A 5,542-nucleotide genomic window follows, 5' to 3' on the forward strand; every position below is an offset into this window, starting at 1 on the left:
CTCAGGTCAGACCCAAATAGAATGCCTCAGGCCACAGGGCCAACAGAGCCCTTGGTCTGGTCACTATGATGTCATGGTGAAGGGTGTGGTACTTGGGGTATTTTGGATGGTGGGCAGACTTGGAAAATCTGGGTATTCTACCGTATTGTGAGAATATTCCCACACTGGAAGACTGACTAAAACCATAGTCTAAATGGAATATGTATTCTTTGCTAGACTCAATTTGGTCTTTGGGTCACCCACCCGCTCACGTTTATTTATTATCGCTTAAGATGGAAGATCACTGTATATCCAGCAGAGGGAGCCAAGTGTTCAGTTTTTACCTCATACCATCTAGCGCCTTCACAATAGCCCAAATTCTGATCTGACTTGTTCAAATCCTCTCATAAGAAGTCAACCCTATGATGTCACTCAACAAAGACCACATTCAATAAACAGACATGCTTTATTTGATATCATCAGTTCAAATTGTTAGTTCCATGACATCAGGACCAGCCTTTGCTACTTAGCCGGATGCCATGGTGTTTTGGATCCATGACACGTAGTTGCAGACTTTGGTGTAGACGCCAGGCTTCTTCCTGAGAGCACAGCCATGACCCTGGAAACAACCCCCTGCAGCTCCCCATCACACACCAGAGGGCCACCAGAGTCACCCTGGTGGGGTGGAGAGAGAGAGAGAGAGAGAGAGAGAGAGACAGAGACAGAGACAGAGACAGAGACAGAGACAGAGATAGAGACAGAGAGAGAGAAAGAAAGAAAGAAAGAAAGAAAGAAAGAAAGAAAGAAAGAAAGAAAGAAAGAAAGAAAGAAAGAAAGAAAGAAAGAAAGAAAGAAAGAAAGAAAGAAAGAAAGAAAGAAAGAAAGAAAGAAAGAAAGAAAGTGACAGAGAGAGGGGGGGTAAGATGGTGAGAGAGATAAAGAAAGAGAGAGCAACAAGCCAGAGTGACATGAACAAGATAAACAAGATAGAGAGAGTCTGTGACAGAGCAAGAAGAAGAGAGACAAAAAAAAATGCATCATGGTGCAAACTGTGAAAGCAAGAAAGTGAAATATGAAGAAGTATCGTACAGGTCTATTCTGCCTCCCTCCATGAAGCCAGCACAGTTCATGTTCTCAGTTATCTGGAAGAAATAGGCTTCCAGACAGGTGTTATCAGTCAGGAGGGGACCTCCACACACTGCAGTGTGTCAGGGTACCTCGCTGGAACAGAACATCAAAGAAAGATAGAGTTAGACAGAGTCTTCCAGATAGACATGTAACAAGTCATTAAGACTTTCCATTAAAACAAATCAGAAGTGGAAAACTTGAGATTTCTTAAGACTGTAAAAGTACCAATCACTCTCAAATAATTGTTGTCCTCAGCTGTTAACCATTTATAGCCAAGACAGCATCATATCTAATCAGGTACTGAACACACTGGGCAAGTAGTTCACCTGGGATAAAATACGCAGCTGTTTTACACAACCACACAAACACCCACACACACATACACACAAACACAAGCACACACACGCACGCACAAATGTACACACAAATGTTTGTATTCGTATCTTTTCTTATTTCTTATTGTTGTTGCATTGTCGAGAAGGAACCTGAAAGTAAGCATTTTGTTGGATGGCGTATACCATGTGTATCCAGTACATACGACTAATAAAACACTAATAAAACACACATTCCACTCACAGCCTTCGTTGCTGGCGTGGAGGCTCCCCCAGCCAGAGACCTGGCACATGGTTCCAGCAGTGCTACACTTAGTGGGGAGGGCCACAGGGCTCACATAGCTGTTGAGGGTGTCAGGCTGGTTTAGCTTGATCAGCGCGATGTCACTGTCCTGGGTACCAGAGTTGTAGTCTGGGTGGCGGATGAACTGGGCAGACATGATGTGTTGCTCCATGTCCTCAGGCTCCTTGATGTTGTGCTCCCCCAGACGGACCTCCAATGGCGACCAGCAGGGTTATAACCAGAATGGAGATGATACTGTGGTTGTTAGAGGGGAAGGAGGGTCCTACACTGGGAAACTTGTTAGATTTGCTGTATGTTAAGGTTTACCCATTTCATCCAAACAGTTCTACAACAGTTGTGGTCTTAAATCCGAATGGACTCAACCATTAAACATGATATTACAAAGAGCAAAGCATACTATGTCATGTCCATCAATACCAGTGGAGGCTGCTGAGGGGGAAACAGTTCATAATAATGGCCGGAACAGAGCAAATGGAATGGCATCAAACACCTGGAAACCATGTGTTTGATGTATTTGATACCATTCCACTGATTCTGCTCCAGTCATTACCACGAGCCCTTCCTCCCCAATTAAGGTGCCACCAACCTCCTGTGATCAATACACTGCCTTCTTTACTTGTTTCTCTTTAAGTCCAACTAACAGCTAAGGAAAGAAGAGTACGTTTCTAGATTAAATGGGGATTTTAAGGCCTACACCACCAGAATGTTCATGAAATAAAATAAAGTGTAAAAAACAACAACATTTAAACTATTTTTGAAATTCTCTAGCACATAGTAACTCTGCAGTCTGTGCTTATGATTTGTAGCAGTGGGCAGCAGAGAGCACCCATTCACTAGAGAGGAGGATCCCTCCACAGAAGTTGTACCCTGTGTTCAGAGACACCTGGTAGGGAACAGAGTTCTTCCTGCACTCATACCCTCCTACGATCTTGTTGTCCCCCTCAAGGGCAACTAAAGTAATAACATAGACAGAGTCACTGGGAGTCACAGATAATAACATAGACAAGTCATGCCTGCATATAATCATATCTGGCTGCAACTACCTTACTGATGCATGAGTAATAGCTAGACTCATTTGTTAGGTTCTAACCATAAATGCATCAGTCATTTACAACATTATAATGAAAACTGTATGCTTCCCAGTTATAATGCAAGTAACTTATTGACACATTGTACACTCTTAGAAAAAAAGGGTTTCTTCAGCTGTACCCATAGGAGAACACTTTTGTGTTCCAGGTAGAACCCTTTTTGGTTCCAGATTGAACCCTTTTTGGTTCCATGTAGCACCCTACAGTGGGGAGAACAAGTATTTGATACACTGCCGATTTTGCAGGTTTTCCTACTTACAAAGCATGTAGAGGTCTGTAATTTTTATCATAGGTACACTTAAACTGTGAGAGACGGAATCTAAAACAAAAATCCAGAAAATCACATTGTATGATTTTTAAGTAATTATTTTGCATTTTATTGCATGACATAAGTATTTGATCACCTACCAACCAGTAAGAATTCCGGCTCTCACAGACCTGTTAGTTTTTCTTTAAGAAGCCCTCCTGTTCTCCACTCATTACCTGTATTAACTGCACCTGTTTGAACTCGTTACCTGTATAAAAGACACCTGTCCACACACTCAATCAAACAGACTCCAACCTCTCCACAATGGCCAAGACCAGAGAGCTGTGTAAGGACATCAGGGATAAAATTGTAGACCTGCACAAGGCTGGGATGGGCTACAGGACAATAGGCAAGCAGCTTGGTGAGAAGGCAACAACTGTTGGCGCAATTATTAGAAAATGGAAGAAGTTCAAGTTGACGGTCAATCACCCTCGGTCTGGGGCTCCATGCAAGATCTCACCTCATGGGGCATCAATGGTCATGAGGAAGGTGAGGGATCAGGCCAGAACTACACGGCAGGACCTGGTCAATGACCTGAAGAGAGCTGGGACCACAGTCTCAAAGAAAACCATTAGTAACACACTACGCCGTCATGGATTGAAATCCTGCAGCTCACGCAAGGTCCCCCTGCTCAAGCCAGCGCATGTCCAGGCCCGTCTGAAGTTTGCCAATGACCATCTGGATGATCCAGAGGAGGAATGGAAGAAGGTCATGTGGTCTGATGAGACAAAAATAGAGCTTTTTGGTCTAAATTCCACTCGCCGTGTTTGGAGGAAAAAGAAGGATGAGTACAACCCCAAGAACACCATCCCAACCGTGAAGCATGGAGGTGGAAACATCATTCTTTGGGGATGCTTTTCTGCAAAGGGGACAGGACGACTGCGCCGTATTGAGGGGAGGATGGATGGGGCCATGTTTCGCGAGATCTTGGCCAACAACCTCCTTCCCTCAGTAAGAGCATTGAAGATGGGTCGTGGCTGGGTCTTCCAGCATGACAACGACCCGAAACACACAGCCAGGGCAACTAAGGAGTGGCTCTGTAAGAAGCATCTCAAGGTCCTGGAGTGGCCTAGCCAGTCTCCAGACCTGAACCCAATAGAAAATCTTTGGAGGGGAGCTGAAAGTCTGTATTGCCCAGCGACAGCCCCCGAAACCTGAAGGATCTGGAGAAGGTCTGTATGGAGGAGTGGGCCAAAATCCCTGCTGCAGTGTGTGCAAACCTGGTCAAGACCTACAGGAAATGTATGATCTCTGTAATTGCAAACAAAAGTTTCTGTACCAAACATTAAATTCTGCTTTTCTGATGTATCAAATACTTATGTCATGCAATAAAATGCAAATTAATTACTTAAAAATCATATAATGTGATTTTCTGGATTTTTGTTTTAGATTCCGTCTCTCACAGTTGAAGTGTACCTATGATAAAAATTACCGACCTCTACATGCTTTGTAAGTAGGCAAACCTGCAAAATCGGCAGTGTATCAAATACTTGTTCTCCCCACTGTATGTAGAAAGGGTTCTACATGGAACCCAAAAGGGTTCTACCTGAAACCAAAAGGGTTCTACCTGGAACCAAAAAGGGTTATTCAAAGGGTTCTCCTATGTGGACAGCCGAAGAACCCTTTTAGGTTCTAGATAGCAATATTTTTTCTAAGAGTGAGTGTATAGGCTACAACTAGCATCAAAGTTGTCCTCAAATGAACAATAAATTAACTTGTCAGGTGTTGTTTGACAATTGGAAATTCCTCCTAAGATGGGTTTGTCCTTGTGTATGTTTTCAATTATATTTTCAATAAAACTGTTTTCTAATGGGTTTTCACACATATTTCCCCTTGTCCTGTTAGAACCTGTGAATTCAAGCTCAACTGATGTTGAATATGAATCGGTCATAGACAGCTCTGCCTGCACTAAACATCAGGCAGTGTGGGTTGGTTGGTTCCTTAAACCTCTGTCATTTCAAAGCCAAAGATAGCTGTGTGTCATTTCTATATGACTCCACACATGAGAATGTTGAGCAAGTGCGTGCGCATAACTCTAAATGTGGTTATAGTTATAGATGTGGTTTTGTAATGCTGAAAATATTGTTCTTCTTCACAGAAAATACATAATTCAAAGTGTCACCGAATAGTTGGAAATGAGTAACAAATTGCAATGTGAAAATATTCCCCATAGGCCTACAACTAGGGGGCAGGAGAACACCTGAGTGTGGTTACCCTAGTATCTTACTAGTTATTCACAGAATATGACAGGTGATATATAGATTTTTTACAGCAGTCAAGTTATGTTATCTTGTGAGTGGAGCATGAGATGACAAATAAACAACAATATTACAATACTATCTCCATGACAACAACAATAATGTTCAGCTGCAGAGCGTTGCCAATTAGAATGAAATCAAACACT

The 5,542-nt window shown here is 42.7% G+C and overlaps 1 pseudogene; it reads right to left on the bottom strand.

Annotated features, from left to right (window-relative positions):
* Positions 1–505: 505 nt before the first annotated feature.
* On the bottom strand, positions 506–2,799 carry LOC121585352 (annotated as a pseudogene).
* Between the last annotated feature and the right edge of the window lie 2,743 nt (positions 2,800–5,542).

The sequence above is a fragment of the Coregonus clupeaformis genome, unplaced genomic scaffold (assembly GCF_020615455.1).
Source record: "Coregonus clupeaformis isolate EN_2021a unplaced genomic scaffold, ASM2061545v1 scaf0096, whole genome shotgun sequence".
In the NCBI taxonomy this organism is placed as follows: domain Eukaryota; kingdom Metazoa; phylum Chordata; class Actinopteri; order Salmoniformes; family Salmonidae; genus Coregonus; species Coregonus clupeaformis.